The sequence below is a fragment of the Oratosquilla oratoria genome, chromosome 9, assembly GCF_046742065.1.
Source record: "Oratosquilla oratoria isolate Oo_2021 chromosome 9, ASM4674206v1, whole genome shotgun sequence".
NCBI classification, from domain to species: Eukaryota; Metazoa; Arthropoda; class Malacostraca; order Stomatopoda; family Squillidae; genus Oratosquilla; species Oratosquilla oratoria.
This window is the reverse complement of record NC_134785.1, coordinates 54,570,549-54,594,098: the sequence shown is the minus strand read 5'-3', so window position 1 is coordinate 54,594,098 and position 23,550 is coordinate 54,570,549. Positions and strand designations below refer to the sequence as shown.

The following is a 23,550-nucleotide window of genomic DNA, read 5'->3' as shown; positions in this document are numbered from 1 at the left end:
AAAGTTCAAGAAGAATGTCGACTCTTTATACTCATTTCCTTTTCTTGTTGAGATAAGGACGTTCGTATGAAAATGACTGAAATCGAAAGTTCAAGAAGAATGTCGACTCTTTATACTCATTTCCTTTTTCTTGCTGAGATAAGGACGTTCGTATGAAAATGACTGAAATCGAAAGCTCAAGAAGAATGTCGACTATTTATACTCATTTCCTTTTCTTGCTGAAATAAGAACGTTCGTATGAAAATGACTGAAATCGAAAGTTCAAGAAGAATGTAGACTCTTTATACTCATTTCCTTTTCTTTCTGAGATAAGGACATTCGTACGAAAATGACAGAAATCGAAAGCTCAAGAATGTCGACCCTTTATACTCATTTCCTTTTCTTGCTGAGATAAGGACGTTCGTACGAAAATGACAGAAATCGAAAGCTCAAGATGAATGTCGACTCTTTATACTCATTTCCTTTTCTTGCTTAAGGACGTTCGTATGAAAATGACTGAAATCGAAAGTTCAAGAAGAATGTCGACTCTTTATACTCATTTCCTTTTCTTGCTGAAGTAAGGACGTTCGTTTGAAAATGACTGAAATCGAAAGTTCAAGAAGAATGTCGACTCTTTATACTCATTTCCTTTTCTTTCTGAGATAAGGACATTCGTACGAAAATGACAGAAATCGAAAGCTCAAGAATGTCGACCCTTTATACTCATTTCCTTTTCTTGCTGAGATAAGGACGTTCGTACGAAAATGACAGAAATCGAAAGCTCAAGATGAATGTCGACTCTTTATACTCATTTCCTTTTCTTGCTTAAGGACGTTCGTATGAAAATGACTGAAATCGAAAGTTCAAGAAGAATGTCGACTCTTTATACTCATTTCCTTTTCTTGCTGAAGTAAGGACGTTCGTTTGAAAATGACTGAAATCGAAAGTTCAAGAAGAATGTCGACTCTTTATACTCATTTCCTTTTCTTGCTTAAGGACGTTCATATGAAAATGACTGAAATCGAAAGCTCAAGAAGAATGTCGACTCTTTATACTTATTTCCTTTTCTTTCTGAGATAAGGACATTCGTACGGAAATGACTGAATTCGAATGTTCAAGAAGAATGTCGACTCTTTATACTCATTTCCTTTTCTTTCTGAGATAAGGACATTCGTATGAAAATGACTGAAATCGAAAGTTCAAGAAGAATGTCGACTATTTATACTCATTTCCTTTTCTTGCTGAAATAAGAACGTTCGTACGAAAATGACTGAAATCGAAAGTTCAAGAAGAATGTCGACTCTTTATACTCATTTCCTTTTCTTGCTTAAGGACGTTCGTATGAAAATGACTGAAATCGAAAGCTCAAGATGAATGTCGACTCTTTATACTCATTTCCTTTTCTTGCTGAGATAAGGACGCTCGTACGAAAATGACTGAAATCGAAAGTTCAAGAAGAATAAGAACTGGCAGAACGATTCGGAAAGATCGCTTCATTGTCCAGTTGACTCGAGAGGATGATGTCGAGATTAGATCAAGAGTAATCTCAGCCAATTCATTTCAATGGAGGACATTTCATACATAACAGTATCGGCGTCGACTTTGTTCTTATTTTGCATTTTCGCGTGTTCCGCTTCGTCTAGCCCAGCGTTTCTCAACCTTAGCGTTCCCCGGAAAACTAAGGTTCCGCAAAAGGTCCCTAAGGGTTCCGCGAGAACAAGTGAAATAACCTAATGTACTTTTTATTTCTATTCAATTTCACATACGTAATACGTAAACACGCACGACATATTCTTGATTATTGTAGATAATGTAATATAGACATCATCCTGTCTAACCTATTATTATGATGAAAATAAAATGAGAAAGATATGGTATGTTTTTTTTTGTGCGCAGGGGTTCCTTGAGACATGTAATTTATTTTAAAGGTTACGCAAGGGTTGAGAAACGCTGATCTATAGCATTATGGAGTAACCGTATTCAATATACGATCACAATTGTGCAATATTTCAGTATTTCAAATGCTGGCTATTTCCTGTGTTAATAAAATCGCCTGTCAACAGCCAGAATAACATATAGGAATGATTACCATCTTCTATTCAATAAGGAAACCTGAAGTTTGTTTCTATGGTTATATACTGTTCGCCTCAGAAGTATCTCACGAAGAAAATTGAATTACCGTTCGATCAAATACGCACATGCCCTTAGTTTGTGTGTGTGTGTGTGTGTGTGTGTGTGTGTGTGTGTGTGTGTGTGTGTGTGTGTGTGTGTGTGTGTGTGTGTGTGTGTGTGTGTGTGTGTGTGTGTGTGTGTGTGCATTTGTGCTTGTGTGTGTGTGCGTTTGTGTTTGTGTGTGTGTGTGTTTGTGTCTGTGTGAAATAGAGATATATAGATAGATAGAGGCAGAGAGAGGTATATATATATATATATATATATATATATATATATATATATATATATAGAGAGAGAGAGAGAGAGAGAGAGAGAGAGAGAGAGAGAGAGAGAGAGAGAGAGGGGGGAGGGAGGGAGGGAGGGACAGAGAGAAGGAGAGAAGGAGAGAGAAAGAGACAGAGTTAGAGAGAGAGAGAGAGAGAAAGAGAGAGAGAGACAGAGAAAGAGAGAGAAAGAGACAGAGTTAGAGAGAGAGAGAGAGAGAGAGAGAGAGACAGAGAGAGAGAGGTAGAGAGAGAGAGGGAGGGAGACAGAGATGGAGACCACATTTGAATAACAGTCGTTGACAAATGTCTTCCATTACGAGTGTATCCGCAGGATGGCATTAACTGTCACCGATTCAGCTTCTGGAGTGTCTGACGACTACATCATCCACTTCTACATTCCACCTGACCGCCATGAAGTTAGTGGTCTGCGGGTCGTAACACAGTGTGATTTGTCATCGTCAATCTGTCAATGTCTGTAACTAATCTGCGGAAGAATTCGAATCAGAAAGGGGGAGAATGAAGTTATAACGGATCGCGACTGATCACGATCGGGTCATTTTTCTTTCCCCTTTTTGCGCTTATTAATAGGGGATGACATGTATTAAGCTACGGGGAACTGAGGACTGGGGACGAATGATCAATATTGTACGGTTTTCCTAGTATTTGATTTATGTGTCGCCGTTCGGACAGGTTCCAGATGCCACAACCCTCTATGGATTCTTGAGTTGATGTCTGGAATCCGGAAAGTTGAGAGTTGAGAGTTGAATCACATACACGATCTCTTGTCTCTCGGTCGGAATCTGACGAAGTTGATGGACTTGGTGATGTGCATAAATCCTTCGTCTAATATTCACTCTCATCAACTCCGTTGAAATTGTATCTGGTGCATCGCGCCCTATCTGGACCTTATTGCAAGGAGCAACAAGACCGAAAGTCAATTAAGGCGATGGCACTTTGAGACACGGATCCTGCGTTTTACTTGGAAACCAATATAGGCCTCTAATAATCACTCGATACGTGACAGAGTGAGACTGCAAGACGACGAAAGAACTGAATTAACATGACCGGTCATTGACTAAACAAAGAGTATCGACATATGACAGGAAGTGACGAATAGTCTAGGGTAGATATCATGAAAGAAGTTCGCGATATGCTCGACGTCTTATTAACAAATGATGATAAGAACACTAAGAAAGGACAACAGGAAGAGACAATGATAACATACTTCAACACGAACAAAACGGAGGAAATGGAGGATAAGATAAAAGAAACAAGAATGTTATTGATTCAGTATACGACAGTTACGGAGTAGAGGAAGGACTTGTGGCCACGGAGAGAGTTTGGGGGAGTGGTTAGACCAGCGTTTCTCAACCAGAGTTCCCCGGAACCCTAAGGTTCCGCAAAAGGTCCCTAAGGGTTCCGCGAGAACAAGTGAGATAAGCTAATGCACTTTTGATTTTTTATTTAATTTCATATACGTAATATAATTCAACACACATGACGTATTCTTGGTTATTGTAAATAATGTAATATAGACATCATCCTATCTAACCTATTATTACGATGAAAATAAAATGAGAAAGATATGATGTGTGTGTGTGTGTGTGTTTTCACTTGGTCTTTTGGATCAAGTGTTGGACTCGTGATCGACAGCTATTTCCCTCCCTGGAAGAGAGCTCAGAGCTCGTAGGTCCGATCTATGGGTAATGCTATGACCTTACGGCGCTGTGGTTAGAGCTCTGGCCTGCCACTACGGAGGTCCGGGTTCGATCCTCGCCCGGGGCTGAAATAATATCAGTATCGCAGCGCTGAGGGGTGTTACTCCAACTCTAGTGGGCGGGGAGTTGGGTGTGTGTGTGTGTGTGCAAGGTCATAGCATTACCCATAGAACTGACCTACGAGTATGGTGACAGTTCAGCGCTCTATCAACTGCGCCACCGAGTTGTGTGTGTGTGTGTGTGGCGCAGGAGTTTCCTTGAGACATGCAATTCATTTTAAAGGTTACGCAAGGGTAAAAATGTAGAGAAACGCTGGGTTAGAGGATATGATCTCAAAACAAAGAAGATGAGCTAAGCACCTCCGCCGTCTCCGGTCTGACGCGTAAATTGGAGACGAAGGGCGTCTCCCCCCCCCCCCCACACACACCCAACTTGAGCATCCCGAAGTCGGTGGGATTGTAGGTATGGGGGGGGGGGAATCGACATCGTTGTCGATCGGTGCCACTCGTTAAGCATCGAGCCGCACAAACTCGGGCTCGCTCTACCGGCCGCTAGCCCAACTACAGTAAATGTATGCAGCGGTGGTCATTCACATACTTTGGCGAAGATTGGAGAGAGAGAGAGAGAGAGAGAGAGAGAGAGAGAGAGAGAGAGAGAGAGAGAGAGAGAGAGAGAGAGAGAGAGAGAGAGAGAGAGAGAGAGAGAGAGAGAGAGAGACGTTGAGAAAAAGGAATTAGATATTAGGATGAAGGCCACAAAGAACAAACAAATAATTAATTCTATAAATAAGTAAATAGATAAATAAACAAATAAACAAATGAACAAATGACTAGAGAAATAAATGAATGGATAGGCAAATAATTGAATAAATGAATAAGTAAGAAAATAAATGAATTAATAACTAAATACAAATATACATATATGTAAGTTTATAAACAAATAAGTGAATAAATGGATAGAGGAACAAATAGATGAATAGACGAACACATAAATAAGGAAATAACAATCACGGTGGCAGTACACACTAAGAGAAGTTAGGCAGGGCCGGAACGTAGACAGCGGTGGAATTCTGTCGAATATCAACAAAATAACGTTGAGGTCATCTCTCAATGTGGGGAACCTGATGGTGAAGAACAGGTCGGTAAAGCCGCCCAAGATGGCACCACACACACACTCATACACTCACGCACGCACATACACACATACACACACACACACACACACACACACACATACGCATACATACACACGCACACACACACACACACACACACACACACACACACACACACACACACACTCGACACGATAGCACTGTGGTTAGAGCTCTCGCCCACCACTACGGCGGTCCGGGTTCGACTCCCGCCCGGGGTTGAAATTATTTCAGTATCGTTTCGCTGCGGGTCGTTACTCTGACTCTCGTGGGCGGGGAGTTGGGTGTGTGTGTGTGTGTGCAAGGTCATAGCATTACCCATAGATCGGTCATACGAGCTCTGAGCTCTCTTCCAGGAGGGAAATAGCTGTCGATCACGAGTCCAACACGTGATCCAAAGACCAAGTGAATACACACACACACACACACACACACACACACACACACACATATACACACAAACGCATACACACATGCAGACACACACATTCATACACACAAACGCATACACACATGCAAACGCACGCACACACACATACACACACACACACACACACACACACACACACACACACACACACACACACACACACACAAACACACTATCCACACAGAGTGGTAGAAGTCTGGAACAAACTGGACGAAAGAATAGTGTGTGCAAAAACCATACAAGAATTTAAGAACAAACTAGATGCTGAGAGATACAAAGACGGGGCACTACGAGCATAGTTCCCATTCCCATATGATACAACTAGGTAACTAGGTTAAACACGTACACACACACACACACACACACACACACACACACACACACACACACACACACACACACACACACATACACACACACACGCACACACACACACACACACACACATACACGCACACACACACATACACACACACACGCACACACACACATACACACACACACACAAAACATATCATTCGTGTGTTGTTGGTATTCCTGCTCTGATTCTGCCCCCATATGATATTTAATAAAAACAAAAGCATCAAGAAGGTTCGTTATATTGATCTAAACAGATTGAAATATATGTAAAAAAAATATTCAAGAAATGCCAGACTTACTAGTAAATGTAAATATCAAATATATATTAAAAAGAAAAAAAAAATCGAGAATAATCAGGCATACCAACAGAACGTTAACCTGAATACATAAGATTCTTTTGCACGAAGGAAGGAAGCACGAATTTCTTTCCATGACTGTACATATGATGCAAGCCATGCCAAGTATTGCCTGTTACAGTTTATGTGGAAGGCAGACACGGAAGCGGCTTTGCAGTGTAGAGAAAGTCGGGCTGGGAGCAAGAGGTGGTAAGTAATGCGGTGTATCAGTGCTGAATATTTAGACTTGACTATGACAGTAAAAAAAAAAAAAAAAACATGAATCGCTTGTTTGCGAAAACGTCGTCATAACTCAAAATATCGAATTTTTCAGGAGAGGCAATTCAAAGTTTCAAAACGCTCTCAATATTATAAAAAGCCCTCAAACACCATAGGTGGAACATTTTTTGGTGCATCAAATACGCCTCTAAAGTTCATAGAAGTTGAAACAATCATAATCTTTACTAAGTCTAAAATATTTGTTGGAACAAGTTGGAACATGTAAGGTTATGTCGTTGGGACATTTAGCACTCCCTAGCGGTCAATTTTTGAGCTACAGATATGACACTGTTACCAAAAAAATCCGTGTTTGAAGATGAATATGTCTGTATAGATAACTCAAAAATTCAGTTTTTTTTTTATTTATGACGACGTTTTCGCAAACAAGCGAAATGTAATATGGTATCAGGAGGACACTATTCTATCTATATCATCCGGAGTATTGGCTGCATGTTTTTGTGGGTTTAAAAGCTGCTAAGTAGCATGTAGTTGATACTTTAGGATCTATATGAGGCGCCCCTACGGACCAGAGCCACACATCATTTTGTCTGTGATAGAGGAAATCTCTGTTCATAGAGAAATGATGACATTTTATTATACTGCGATTGTCCCTCCGTTATGCTGTTCCCCCACTCCTTGTTACTGTCCTGTACCATTTCTCTGAATATTCATATCTTTTCTTCACCTAGCCCTGTGATGGGGAAAAGAATATGGCCACCAAGTATTTCCACTTGAGTCGTATGAGTCAACAAAAACGGGACGGGGATAGATCTAGGCATCCTTCTCCCTGTAGCCCCAAAGGAAGCATTCCTAAAATAAGTAAAGGCAAGAGAAGGTCTAGGAGGAGTTTTCCAACCAGTACCCTAAGGTTTGGGTCTTTTAATGTGCGTGGATGTGGTACAGATGAGAGTAAAAGGGAAGAGATAGGCAGTATGTTTGTGAGAAGAAAGATGGATGTGTTGGCATTGAGTGAAATTAAGTTGAAAGGGAGGGGTGAGTTTGAGTTTGGGAATGTAGTTGGGAGGATCTTGGGAGTGAAGAGATAGGTAAGCGTATAGTGGAGTGGAAGAAGATTTTTTCAAGGTTAATGTGGATGAAGGTGAAACTGGGAAGGGAGATGTGGGTTTTTGTAAGTGCATGTAGGCCTAGTGGTAAGAAGAATGTAGAGGAAAGGGAGGTTTTTTGGATAGATTTAAATGAGTGCATAGAGGGTTTAGGGGAAAATGTCGATGGTTTTGGGAGATCTTAACGCTAGGGTAGGAAATGAACCAATAGACGGAATGGTTAGGAAGTGTGGAGTTCCAGGAAAAAATCGTAGTGGAGAATTGGTGGTGGAGATGTGTCTAGAGTTGATGATGGCAAATATAGTGCTTAGGGAGAAAATCAAGCATAAGTACACATGGAAGAGGGTGGTGGATGGAAGGGTGGTAGATAGAGCGTTAATGGAGTGTCGGAAGACTGGAGGAGTGCTTTATTTACCAGGGGACATGACCCTGTGCCGAAGAGGCTAAGGGTCTCGTTAATTCGTCATTAATTACTTCGGTAAGGTGATACAATATTGCATATAAACCAAGGGTCACCAAACTATTTTCACAGCGGGCCAGATAACTGTGAGGATGTCGAGCGTTCGCCACATAACTATTTTGTCCAATACAATACAGTCAATAAGAAAAACAATATTTTTTCATTGTTTTTTAAACGTATAGTGCGGCGCCAGGCCGGGTGAAGTGACATGACCTTGCAAGCTATTCATCTGCCGGCAGAAGCGACTAAGAATAGTTCGTTGATTCATAAACATTCTCGAATTCAGATCTCAGTCACGATGAAGACGTTGGCCCAACGTGCCAATGTCTTAGGGTCGCATTTCTAATCAAATCATCGTGACTACATAACGATACGTTGCTACGACGCAAGTGCAGTCGTCGAATACACCTATCGGTTTGGCTAGAATTTATAGTTGTTACTCTTAACAGACGAAAAAAAAAATCTTACAATTTTACTCACAAGTCAACCTTGCTCTAAGTTTTCGAATGGTAAATCCTTACCGCTGGCAATTTGCGAGCTTCATTTGTCGTAAAGTTTCTCTCTGTCAATATCACACAGAAATGTCACTCGTTTTCATGCCACTCGTTTGGTTTTAATGCCAAAAGGCGCCCCGCAGTTCTATTTCGACTCCAACAGTGACGTTTACCTTGCTTTCACCAACCTTGCAGGGCTAATGCACGTCTCCATAACCCCTCTTACGCTGCAGAAGGGGGAGTAGGAACTCTCAGCTGAATAAGATCAACTGGTGGTAACTAGAGTGAAGGATTAAAGTCGTCGAATGCACCGAGGGGATTACTCGAAATATCAGGGAAGTGAGCCACTGGCGTCAGGGTGTCAGGGAAGTGAGCCACTGGCGTCAGGGTGTCAGGGAAGTGAGCCACTGGCGTCAGGGTGTCAGGGAAGTGAGCCACTGGCGTCAGGGTGTCAGGGAAGTGAGCCACTGACGTCAGGGAAGTGAGCCACTGGCGTCAGGGTGTCAGGGAAGTGAGCCACTAGCGTCAGGGTGTCAGGGAAGTGAGCCACTGACGTCAGGGCGTCAGGGAAGTGAGCCACTGGCGTCAGGGTGTCAGGGAAGTGAGCCACTGGCGTCAGGGAAGTGAGCCACTGACGTCAGGGTGTCAGGGAAGTGAGCCACCCACTGGCGTCAGGGTGTCAGGGAAGTGAGCCACTGACGTCAGGGTTTTCAGGGAAGTGAGCCACTAGCGTCAGGGTGTCAGGGAAGTGAGCCACTGGCGTCAGGGTGTCAGGGAAGTGAGCCACTGGCGTCAGGGTGTCAGGGAAGTGAGCCACGACTGGCGCCACCAAATGATCAACTTCGGCAGAAACTCTCACGCTTGCTTCTAAAGGGGCATTTAGACTGCCAAACGGTTTGACAAACCCGGTTTGTCAAACCAGTGTTTGAAGTGATGTTTGACCGTGTGAATAGGGTATTTGGTTTGTCAAACACGTTCGACAAACGTGTATGACGACCAAATACCCCATTCACACGGTCAAACATCACTTCAAACAGTTGTCTGACAAACCGGGTTTGTCAAACTGTTTGACCGTGTAAATGGCCCTTTATAAACGAGCCGCCCAGAAGCAATGAAGCGAAGAACTTTGGTATTGATGATTAAAAGTCGACTTGAAAGATCAAAGGGGCCGCAGTTGGTGAACAACACCGGAACAAGTTTGGAATCGCTAATGTTTAAGCCCAGAGAGTTAGATATATCTTGATTACTATTTTGAACAAACTCCCTCGGCCATATTTTTTGCTAAAACACATTCTATATAGATTCTATTTTAATTGACAAGAGACGATTCCATTCTAAGGAAGCGGGCATTGCCGCAATGAACGGATTGTGTAGGAAAACTAATTCTTCTTCGGGGCTACAATTTTCTTGAAGGTTCCTCTAAGCTGACTAAAATAATCTGAAACAGAATAAAATTCTTTAACGAAGACGAGGACACCACATTCACCAGCTCCTGGCAGGGAGATCCCAACCTGGTGCTCGCGAGACACAACGTGTGCGTTTATTGTCTGGTTTTGTTAGTTTATGAGTGCCGCAGGCCCGTTGTCCACGATTTAAGATTTCTCGTCAGATGATAGTTTCTAATTCGAGCTGCATATGTTTCATCTGTGAGTCTTCTGTGCAAATAATCGGTTCTTATTGTGACCTTTAAAGACGGTTTGCGAACTGGGCAGCTCCAACCTGACACTTTGCCACGTTCCTTCTTTTGCCATATATATTGACCAACTTGACTTCAAACTATGTTCCTCTGAAGAAGCCACTCAGGCGAAACTAGTCAGGAATAAAAGTATTTCACTCAGCCCGTGTTCCCTTTACCTATCCACATTCGTCACAATGTATATCCAATAATAATAATGATAATGATAAGAGTAATAATAATAATAATAATAATAATAATGATAAAGATAACAATAATGATAATGATAATAATAATAACAATAATATTAATAATAATAATAATAACAATAATAATAATAAAAACAATAATAATAATAATTATAAACAATAATAATAATAAGAAAAATAATAATAATATTAATAATAATAATAATAAAATAATAATAATAATAATAAAAATAATGATAATAATAATAATAAAACAATCATAATAATAATAAAAACAATAAAAACAATAATAATAATAATAATAATAATAATAATAATAATAATAATAATAATAATAATAATAATAATAATAATAATAATAATAATAATAATAATAATAATAATAATAATAATAATAATAATAATAATAATAGTAATGATAATAATAAATAATAATAATAATAATAATAATAATAATAATAATAATAATGATAATAATAATAATAATAATGATAATAATAATAATGATAATAATAATAATAATAATAATGATAATAATAATAATAATAATAATGATAATAATAATGATAATAATAATGGTAATAACAATAATGATAATAATAATAATGATAATGATAATGATAATAATAATGATAATAGTAGTAATGATCATAATAATAATGATAACAATACTAATAGTAATAATAATGATAATAATAATAATAATAATAATAATAATAATAATAATAATAATAATAATAATAATAATAATAATAATAATAATAATAATAATAATAATAATAATAATAATAATAATAATAAAAATAATAATAACAATAAGAGTAAAAATAATTATAGTAATGGTGATAATGATATTAATGATAATGATATTAAGATACTGATGGAATATAAAACACCAATGAAAGATATTTCTGGAACGAAAAGAACGAAGAACAGAAATTCTAAGCAAAGTGTTGATGGAGAGGAGGAGGAAGAGGGCGGGGGAGGGAAAGGAGGAGAAGGAGGAGGAGTAGGAGGAGGAGGAGGAGGAGGAGGATGTTTCTGGAAAACTTATACGTTGGATAGAGTTCCAGGACCTCCCAGTGAAAGGAAAGATCTTTGATTTGTGCGGTAATTGCAATAGTATTACACTATGTAGTTTATCTAGTGGCAGGTTTGTTTCAATCGCGTTCTGACCAACTTGGAATCAGTTTCTAATTGAACTGGAACCGGTGACATCCGGTTGTTCTGGAAGTCCAGGCACACGGGACAAATATGATGACCTTGGCTGTAGTTGAGCGCCTCCTGGAGTGATCTCCTTTTTTACTTGTAATGACGGTTAAGTATTGAGGAAATGTCTACTGGTTTGGCGCGCTTGCCCTCAGCCACGTCTCGTGAGCAGGAAACTCCCCAGGCATAATTTGTGGTTGGCCATGCCCATAGGACGGAGATGGCTTACGCCGCAGCTGAGCACCTTGTGGTGTCTAAGTTTCTTGTTTTTCGTTGAGGGAAAATGGCTCCTTTCTCTCGTACCTTGCGGTCGCCGCCTTTAACCAAAATTGAATGTGCAAGGGCCGTTGACAAGTCGAAGAGTTGATTTAAACAGGAACTGCTGCCAAGAGAGGCGGGTTGGTGCGTTATGAGCTCAATATCATTTCGAAAAATTCGTAACAATGGGGGCGAAGTGCCCCCGGAATTGGTCTCGAGGGTTTGTATGTGTAGGGCCAAAGAAGCCCAAATCTTTTCAGTGCCTCTCACAGTCCACGCCCCCTCCAGTGTGGGCGGAGCCTAGTAGTGGGGGCGGGAACTACATCTTGTTGCCGGATGTACGATATCCTCACTTTTGGGGTGAATTTGATCGTCGTAACGCATCATTGTATCACCATTTAGGATTGCACTTTCCTTAAGGTAATGGTTTGATTTCTATTACGTCCGTTAGAACTCAGGTTTTGGGGTTAGGTCGTGCTGACCGTACGAACTTTACGTCTGCTATGAGCTTGAGCCAAACGTATGCTTACAGTACAGAACCGCGCAGTGAGTACAACATGTTGTGTCGGTTAGAGGAACAACGACGAACGACTACCGTTGACCGAGAGGAATCTATAACGGTTTTATGATCTGCATATAACCGCACCATGCACAATATCTCAAGTGATCGTCGATATAATCTAATAAATGCGATTTAAACGGTGGAATTATAATTTCGTGCATTGCATGCTTGTTTGCTATGCAATAGAGTGGGAATCTTTATGTTCACAAAATCCATTGGTGACCTATATTAGATTACTGTGATGCTGTCCAGTAGGTTCGGTGTGACAAAGTAATGCATGATGGATTTCGATACACCATGTTAAATTCTACTTCCTTCTAATAGAAATTACCTGCGCGTTAGAAGCGTGTGTGTTAATGCAACATGAACTGTATTTGCAAGGTGAAGTGCGTGCCGGTGTACGTAAATACAGGTCGATTTCTCGAATGCCACCGAGAACACTTAGCCATCTACAGGCCTAGTTTTTTCTTGTAGAAATTAATCGACATCTACAGAGAAAAATTAGTTTTAGTATATCGTGAATGTTAGCAGATTTGTCTATGAACTGTCGTGGGACGTGTATGTATATATATACACATACAAATATTTGTACAACTAAATACGTATAGTTTCGATCTTTAACGAGTCACCGAGAGAGTATTGCAGTGTACCTATTGAACACAACATCCAAGAAATTTCTACTTCCAGTAGAACATGTTTGTTTTATGAATTACTGTTGATGATAGCACCGGTGAGCATGGAAAATAGGATGACTCATTGTTCAAATGAACACAAACATCCGGGCCAGATGAATTTGGGTGCCTCATATCGAACATATGTGAAATTGGACATTGCTGTCCGATATGCTTAAAAGAGAAACCATACGATACATTGTAAAGATTGTATAAATGAAGTTGTATAATTGAAAATCATGTATTTAAGACAACACATAGGTTTGTGCGACCACAGAACAACGTTTAGTGAAAGTGAATAACTGATGCCAGATAGCATATTATTGAAAAAAATGTTGGTTTATACCAAACACAACGAGCAGTAATAGGTGGTGTGTGGAAACGGTAGTGATATAGCGAGATATTTTACATATTTTCTTTTTCATCGGCGTCTTAAATCGCTATCTTACAGAACCGAGGAGAAAATTTGTAACCGATTACTGGAGTGGAGTCTGGCTGCAGAGCTGCCGGCTCGGGAGAATGCAGTTGTGAATTTTACTCAGTCGGTACTGCCGTGTGTACCAAGTGGAAAGGATTATCTGCGAGGTGCTGAGATAAGTGAGAAGCCGAATTGAGTCGAAAAGAACTTCAGATTACTGGATTATGTAGGAGCGTGTGTCATCGAAGGCAGGTATTGTTTTGCAAGGTGGAGAGTATGAATACAACATCTGATTACATTGTTATAATGAGGAATCTTGAGATCTCTGGTGTCCACAAGCACAGGTTTCGAAGTGTCGGCGTCGTCAGTGCATTGAGTGGGTATGACGAACGAAAACATAGCAAAATATCGTAGGACTATCCAATTAGGTTTCTTTGCCTACCCGGTCGTGGAGTGATCGTGTGGAAAATTACCGCTGTTACAGGTGCAACAAGTACTGTTGCATCATAATATAGTGCGCGGAGAATGGCTCATTTGTTCTTCATCATCATTTATACAATGGAGGTCTGCTGCTTGGTAAAGCACCACTGACATTGTTCAACTCACCTGCAACGGTATAATGAGGTGAAGAACATGGGCGGAGCAGGGCGGACTTGCTATTTTTAGTATACATTACCTTTGCTATGGCGAGGATTTTTTTTTCTTTCTTTCTGTCAAATATATGATAACTTCTCCTGAAGGGTCTTGGATTCTGGCCACGTTATGGTAAAATTTTGACCCTCAACCGAATGAAATCGTCTTGTATTTGCCTAAACAAATCACCCACCTCTTGGGAACGGTTGAGGAAGCAGAACTTACATCAGGTAAACCAGTGGAAGCGTGCTTTATACACAGAAACGTTGTACTGAAGAGTAGATATGTGTGTGTGTGTGTGTGTTATTGTGGAGTGTCGACTTGTACACACGAAACCTCTGGTTCGAGTCCCAACATACACTTCTTGCAGTCTGGTCACATACTGTGCGACTTTCTTCCGTAGACTAGCGTTCCTTACAGTATGTCGTGGTGGAGTATATTGCCCATTGAGTAAACGCACGGTTCAATCTCCACTGTCTACTGGTGATTGCCACTTGCCCCGGTAATGTGTGTTTATTGAGTGTTCGGCTCCATGTGACCCAAAGCCTTCATATTCTTAAACACATTTTTGTTTCGTTAAAGATTTATAGCTTATTCATGCAACGTTACAAGAATGTAAATGTATGTTGTAAGCTGGTAGGATGTGTGGGCGGTTTGGTTCATATTGGCAATGTGCTGTATATTTCTTAGTACTGAAGAATACATGTTGATATATAGATTATCTGATACAACATCTCTACAAAATCTATCCGCGTTCAAGGGAGATGATGCTTATAAGTGACGTCACATCCTGTCTGGGCCGACGTGCAGAAACGACGTGACGTCATTTTGACTTTGAGGTCGTTTTTAACACAAGTAGACGTTTCGTCTATTGACTTTCTAAGTCGATGTTTCCTTTGCCATGATTATGAAACTTGTTCACATGGATATTAATATTAATTTTCATATGTAGACAAGCTTCGCTCAGGCAGACGTTGTACCACAGTGGCGCGTTTGGCATTTGACCGCGTTGATACGGTCTTCGATTCATTTCCCAACAACTATCTGTGACTCACTTGTCCTGGTGCCTTAGTACAGGACTTCGGCAGCAACATCGAACCTCCTGTCACAGGATTCACATACTTTTGTATAGGAACGTGTGTGTGTGTGTGTGGGTGGGAAGATGTATATTTTGCCTCCGCATAATGTATATTTGCGCAGAACAGTACGTGTTAGCTTAGGGTAACCTGTGTTTACAACCCAATGTGTTTATTGAGGCATTAATGGGCGTGTCGAAGTGAGAGGAAACTCAAGTACGCCGAGAGGCACTTTGCTGTGGCTAAACACGTCACCTTTGCCATATGTGTTAGAGGAATAGATCGAGACTGACTCACGTTAGCAGATCCATTGAATACAGAGGGTATAGTGTATGTCCAAGTCTGGGCACAATTTCCTTGGTAGAATTAGTGAGCATGGGTGTCTCAACTACAGTCAGGAAAAGACGTGTGTACATTGTGTGTGTGTTGTGTATTAAACCGGTGTGACTCGCAGCAACTTTTACACCATTTCCCGAAAGTATACGTCCAATGTGTCGTATTGTCATGGACATTACATCCCATATACCTATTTGAACACTTAAAAACAACCATACAGTAGACACTGTGTCTAGTGTCGATTATTTTGTATATGATGGGCTGTAGTCAACTTGTGCTCTCGTGTATAAATCTCCTGTTTATAAAATATTTTGAAATATAGCATTAGATATTCTATACAGTTAACCGTGTCAGTGAGGTCCTACAATTATCTGAATAGAACACCCTAGCATTAGCCTGAACAATAACAACAAATTGAAATAACAAAAAACAAACAAAAAAAACGGCTATCAAAGCGAAGAATCCCAGTTGACTGAGAACGTCTGGTCTATATGGCTCGATTCGAAAAAAAAATGTTGCCATACGCGTGTCAGTGCTCCATTCAAACTGCACAGGTCTTGGCGCATGCCGTTACTGCCTTCGCGTCGCCCGATCTCGAAGTATGAAGACACTTCTCAACAACTTTTGGTTCATAGATGTCGCCGTGACTGGTGTGGGGAATGCACAAAATATGTAGAGACGAATGTTTTCTGAATATGAACGTTTGTAAATAACTGTGATCGCCCTAGAGTACAATGATGTTAATTTGAAAAAAGTGAATAGTAGTAAGACAAATGGATGAACATTGCGCAGATTGAGAAGTGATGTTTTTAAGAAGGACCAACAGTAATTGGCAATGTTCAAAGCGATAAAATGCTTCCTTTACCTACCTTTGTACTGAATTATTCACCCTGTCATGCCGAGGTCTTAACAAGAACAGATCAATTCATTTCGGGGGAGAAACGAATTGTATGACGTCATGCGGGGCGACGTGACGTCAATTCGTTACTTCTCTTTCCGAAGTGATTTGACCAGTTCCTGTTTAGACTTTTAATACAAACTTTGTATAGCCAACATTAGGTTGGTTATAGCAATAACATGGCGTGAATAAATGACAGTTTCACTTTCCATTATCCCGTTACATTTTGTAATAACGAAAAAAAAAGAAGACAGTCGTCTTAATGTTTGCACGGCTTAAGTCGAGCACTTGAGGAAGTAATTGGAAATCACTGTAGGTTGACAGCAGAAAAACTACAATATTGGATTAAAGTAAGCTTCGGTTATATATATATACATACATATATATATATATATATATATATATATATATATATATATATATATATATATATATATATACTTCTGACCCAGGGCAATAGACAAGATGCAGGGATGACCCGTCATCTAGGAGGTGCCAAGATAAGGAGGAAAGAGGGTAGAGGGGAGTGGATGTAGATGGAATGGGTGTGTGGTTTCTATGCCTTTGTCTTTTGGCTACCTCCCGTGTAAGGGGGAAAAGCCTTATCAATATATATATTATATATATATATATATATATATATATATATATATATATATATATATATACATACATGCAGGAAAGAGTTCTCAAACGCTTACTTTACTCTGAGTAAGTCTAGTGTTTGCTAAGCCCTTCCAAATACGCAAACTAACAACTTTTACCAATCGCATCTGCATGCAAGTCGCCAAATATTTACTGAATGGATGCGTTTGACGCACCCAGACGACGTGTACTACGTAAATATGCCGTCGCAGCGCCGTCCTGTATTTAGAATATGTGGTGTCGTTCGCAAAAACCTTGGGAAAAAAAAGTTATCCTTGTGTGTAACAGAGGAAAAAAATTATGAATAATATAATCATTCACGTACGATACTTGCCATTCTTTGGAAAATAATCTTCTGCAGAAATATTATAGCTAGTTTATTTAGGTTGAGGAATACAAAGTATAAACGTTTTTGCGCAGAGCAGATGCAGTTTGATCGCTGTGTGTGATTAGATTGCATTCGGATTCTCAATCGCAAAACGTGCTCAGTTACGCTGTGCTGCCAGAGACACGATTCCATCGGAAAACGTTTCGTACTTCATCTCTTACGGGCATCCGGCAGTGTGTCTGACGGTTGTAAGGAAGGTAAATCATAAATACACTTTCAAAACTGCCAGTGGTGATATTCAATGTTTTGTTTTTATTATTATCAGACAGAGTAATAATGTATCCACAAACAAATGCATATGATGACTTTATTTTTCAATCGGTTTGTTGTCATATGGCGATTTTTATGACCTGATGGCATGACCGAGGCGATGTCACAATTACAACTTTGCAGTCTTCAGTAAATAATGTAATATTATTACCTCTAGTATCGCTGACTGGCGACCCGCTGCCCCACAGAGTAGGCATCGGTCCTCTAGACCACTTAGAACAGAACGAAGACAGGTGTATTGTAATAGTATGGGGCTCTTGTGCTGGACTCGTGATCGGCAGCTATTACCCTTTCGTATGAGAGCTCATTGATATTTTAGTCCGATCTATGGGTAATCAAGTGACTATATGTACGTGCACATACACATGCACACACACACATACATATGCACACACGTACGCACACACACTCGTGGTGCAGTTGGTAGAGTTCTCGGCTGCCACTACGGAGGTCCGGGTTCGAATCCCACCCAGGGCTGAAATAATTTCAGTGTCGCTGCGCTGTAGGTTGTTACTCCAACTTTCGTGGGCGGGGAGTTGGGGGTATGTGTGTGCATAAGGTCACAGCATTACCCACAGATCGGTCATATACGAGCTCTGAGCTCTCTTCCGGTAGGGAAATAGCTGTCGATCACGAGTCCAACACGTGATCTAAAAGACTATGGTGAATCGCACACTTTTCTGTACTCCTTGATAATGTGAATATATCACGAAAGCGCTCGGATTCCGTGTGTTTTTCCTCTCTCTAGTGAACTCTGCATGTACACGTTTACGCTCACGTTTACGCTAAGGTTCTTACATAATAGAATTTCAGGATAAGTGTAAAGAATACAATTGTGTTTGTTTCAGCTGAAAGACCTCCCTGAGGCGGACGGGGAAGGCCAACGAGAAAATATGATTCAGGATGCCTCCTAGGACCCGAAACGAAGAACTGACCTACAGGAACGTCCGTTGACTTGAGTCAAATTCGAGTCTTTCCGTTTTCTTTATAGTCTGAGGACCCCTGGATTGCGAGAGTTCCGTGATCGGTATTACTAAGTGCATGTGCAGTTCGTGTTACTAAGTGCATGTGCAGTTCGTGAAGGCTTACGTTGAATGTGACTTTACGAATTGAGGAAAAAAAAAAGTTGTATTAGTGCCTTCCACAATACAAAGGAGTAGTGATCTTTTACACGAATTGATAAGAGAGCAAGAGTGATTTTTTTAATACTCCTGTTGTATCACGTGACCTGAAGAATCAAGCACCTCGTGCAATCTAGTTTGTAGGAAACAGACCCACGGAAGGGTGGTAGGCTGCTGTATCTTGTGGCCATAAATTTCCTACAATATCTCTTTTAAGTACACGGATATAGGACTGTGTTATCCAAGTGATAGTTGTAGAAATGTATAGAAAAGTGCTGTCCATGTAGCATAGTGTAAGAAGGAGTAGAATGTGCTTTGTTGTAGTTAATGTTTAGTAGTGGTGAAATGTCACGTGAGATGAAACAAGTGAAGTGAATCTATTTGTAGTGCGTGGAGATGATTAGTGTCTAGGTGCGCTAAGCAGCTTTATTCTTTTTAGTAACACTTAACAAGTATTGTGAGCTTAAGTGTTTAATGATTTTACAAATGTGCCTGTTACGAAAACAAAAGTTGGACCAGGTGCGATGCCACAGGAATCCGAATTGAATAATACATGTGATTTCATAACGGATTTGTGCTGTGTGGTTCTTGTTTCAGTCCTTGGGTTCCTGTCAAGGTTGACATAAAACAGTGACGTGTGAAACCAGAGGAGTTTAAGGAAGAACTCTTACTCAGTAGAGACTGTGTAATATTCAGAAACAGTGCCAAGGACTACCAGTTGACTCAGTGACTGTCATGCACGATATACATGTATAAACTGAAAGTGTTCTGAAATAAGGCATCCTAGAAACCAGTGTCATGAACTCAGTGCCTCAAGTGGTGTGTCGTTTTTTGATTGATTCTGTGTCGCCACAGTTCCTTGTGTGCATCGGGATTGTGAATATTGTGAAAGTGTATGTGAGTCGTTCAGCGTCGAGCCTACATCAGCCAGAATACCGTGCGATCTGCAACGGTATGAGGGTTTGAGCTTCACCCCACCATGAGGTTAGTACATCTGATGTGTTTAATTTTTCACATTATGGTAGATGATTATCAACCGTAAGAGAAGGGTAGAATTAAACTTCATATCACAGTAATGTCGTAGCACATTAGTAAAATAAAATTTTATCCCACCGTCGGAAAAGAAGACACTAATGTCGAAAGTTTTGTTAAAATTCGATCACTAGCAGTGATCCTCTTCAGCAGGATAAGTACATAGTAGAAGACCTATACATATATACAAAAAATGTGAGGTGAGAAGAAGGAACATATTTCTTTGGACTTGCTAATGGATTTGCCGTCCGCCATGACATAAACTATATACAATCAATATATTATTACTTTGTACAATTTATATAACAATGTCACATTTAAATACTTTTCGCATTATAAGGGCTATCCTAGTATGTGGCAATATTATTTACAATATGTAATTTGAATATCACGGACACGTATATTTTCTTACAGTAATTTTATTTTACAAAAATGCTATGTGCGTTAAGGGGACACTACAGTAGTGGCGTGTTGCTACACATCACATTGTTAGTACAAATCATGATTTTTTTTTACGCGCTCATGCGTGTGTGTGTGTGTTTGTACGTGTGGAAAATGGGATTACATACACTTCCCCAACTTAAGATTTTTTTCTTATTTTATTTCAAATAAATAAACAATAAATAAATGGATGTTGATAATTATATGAGTAAAAAAATAGATGAATACATGAAAAATAAACACGAATAAATGAATAGATAGTAGATTTATAGTAAATCTACTTATAATCTATACATAAATAAATTAATGAAATTCTTCACATTCACTTTCATCTTTACTATTTATGTTCCCAAAAAGCAAATTCCATCATTGGTTGACACATTCCAGAGTCCTGGGTGCCACCTCTCCAACCAGGTAGCATCTAAAGCTGGGTCTACACTTGTTGCATTTCCACGTATCGTATCATCTTTGCGCACCACCTAGTGATACGATACGGTGCAACAGGGTATTGTACCCACTTGTTGCGTGTCCGTATACAGCAGGCGGATACGTAACATGTGGGTACAATACCCCGTGATACGATACGGTGCAACAGGGTATTGTACCCACTTGTTGCGTGTCCGTATACAGCAGGCGGATACGTAACATGTGGGTACAATATCCTGTTGCACCGTATCGTATCACTAGGTGGTACGCAAAGATGATAAGATACGTGGAAATGCAACAAGTGTGGACCCAAGGTTAGTGATTTTACACAGCTGGGGAATAGGCTGGATTGATACCCAATTCTGTCGCGAGGTCACCCTTTAACTGTACGAAATTGTCAGTGTGATTTATGTTAGTATACTTATAAGAATTAGAATCTATCTTCTGGGTGTTTTCATAACTTTTGAGTTACAATATCAAACCTCGAACTTGGGATTGAAGTATACATTTGTCATTTTCTTTGGCTGATAGGTTTGTAAATCAAAGCGAACATTTGAGTAGGACTTTGCAGTCTTGCTATAGTAATTGTCATTGGAATGCAGATTTTGATTAAGAATTTCTGTTTTTATACAAATAATTTAATTGCCCGATAGCAGCTGTTAGGGAAATGATAAGCCTGATAACTCTTATCATCTCAAATGCATTTTCCTAGTTTTCATGAGTGTCTCCGCATTCATCAGGTATTTCTAATTTAAACGGCTGTATGCAACTGTTCGAAAATACATTATTCAGTTTGGGGTAATGAGGTTTGACATTTATACCTGAGTAATGTGCAACTGCTGATACTCGAACTTAACAAAAACTAAGCAAATATATATTTCGTTGTTTTTTGCAAGAATGCACACACACACACACACTCACTCACACACACACACACTTTAATTCTAAGCCATCAAAGGCCAGCATGCTGAAATTGAAATGTAGTACTGCCCAGGACTCGAACCCGGCATCCTCATGACAAGTGCGGCAGTGACTTACCAACTAGGCTATCAAGAGATATATGCAAAAACCACTAGGAAATGAAAAGTACGGTTGCCGAACGTTTTCGTCTATTAAGACATATTTAAGGTTACAAAGTAGTCATACAAAGAGTGATATTATAATAAGAAAAAAAAGGGGGATTCGGAAAGGTCTCCTGTGAACATGCTCAGTAGAATCTAAGCTACAAACTATCACAAACAACATTGCTAATAATAAAATTACTCAGTATAAACCCAAACTCAAATTCATATTGTTTTCATATTATTTATCAATTCATTCATATATACAAAAATATATTTTATCAAGGGAACTGTTGAGTATAGAAACATATATCCACCAGATAAAAACGTGAGTACATAGTTCTGATATATCACGTTTCAGGTTCAAGTGACCGCAAGCGCAGTTTATCCTTTACGTAAAACTATTATGTATATCCGTAGTTCTTGCCCGTCATGTTAGCGTAGTGCGCGGCTCTATCACTGTTTGTCCTGCGGCGGACGCGAGAACGTGTATTCGTCCTTTAGTATTCCTTCTACGAATACACATCCTTATCATCACTGGGTGAGGTACGAGGGTGGGGTGTGTGTGGTTGTGAGGGAGGTGGAAGCGTGGTGTGTGTGTGTGTGTGTGTGCTACACGAAAGTGGTTGCAAACTAGTGGTTCTCGAGTTCTTATTCAAATAATTCCGACAATCGTCCCCGCACTCGAACCGAGGCTTGCAAGAAGCAAAGCCGACGCTCCACCAACTGAGCTACCGAGTCCGGGGACGACTGTCAGGATTATTTGATTGACATTGCCGTCACTGGCGATTCTATTCAAGTTCTTATTCATTAACCAGTCTCCGCGCTTGTTTAAGGACTCTACTAATGCCATTACGTTACTTGAGTTAGTACAGATTATAGATCATGTCAGTTCTGTCTTAGAGGTTACTATTAAGCTGGATAAAATCACGTGACTTCTCTCTTTCCCTTTTCCTTCATATTCTTCATTCCCTCCCCTCCATCCCTCTTCTGCACCTCACCCTCCCATTCTCTCCTCCCCTCCCCTCCCGTCCTCTCATTCCTTGATTTTTTTTTTTTTTTTTTTATAATTACGATTTCGGTGTTTATTCTTAATGTCTCAAGTTTATTAAAGTCTGCCTGGGAATGATCCTAACGCTACAGTGATTGCCACTTGCCTTGGCTGTCTAAAGCTCCACTCTGTCGGGATTTCCGCTCGCATTGAGAACTTGGACCCGTTTTTTTTTTTTCTTTTTATCCGTAATCTCAATACATTGAAGCCATTCTTTCGCAAAATGGTTCGTCCTGAACAGAATTCTTTCGTACAAGTAATGGTTAACCCAATTAGGAAGGGCATACCGAAATGAGGAAGAAATCCAATCACTTTGCTGTGGTGTGGTGAACTAAACAGGCTTTATTCTGTCTACTTATTGACAATTTTATTCTTTCGAGCGGAACGCCACCTGATTGAAGGTGTTCGGGAGGTCTCGATTAACGCTTTGCTCCAGTGGTGACCTTTATACACTTTGTTT

The 23,550-nt window shown here is 40.0% G+C and overlaps 1 protein-coding gene across 3 annotated transcripts in view; it reads left to right on the top strand.

Annotated features, from left to right (window-relative positions):
* Window positions 1-12,635: 12,635 nt before the first annotated feature.
* LOC143028418 (uncharacterized) overlaps window positions 12,636-23,550 on the top strand; it is a 733,983-nt gene continuing 723,068 nt past the window's right edge. For all 3 annotated transcript variants that reach the window (XR_012966728.1, XR_012966729.1, XM_076190468.1), the window contains exons 1-2: window positions 12,636-12,762; window positions 18,807-20,063. The gene's annotated coding sequence lies outside the window, so the exon portion shown is untranslated. The remainder of the gene's footprint in view (window positions 12,763-18,806; window positions 20,064-23,550) is intronic.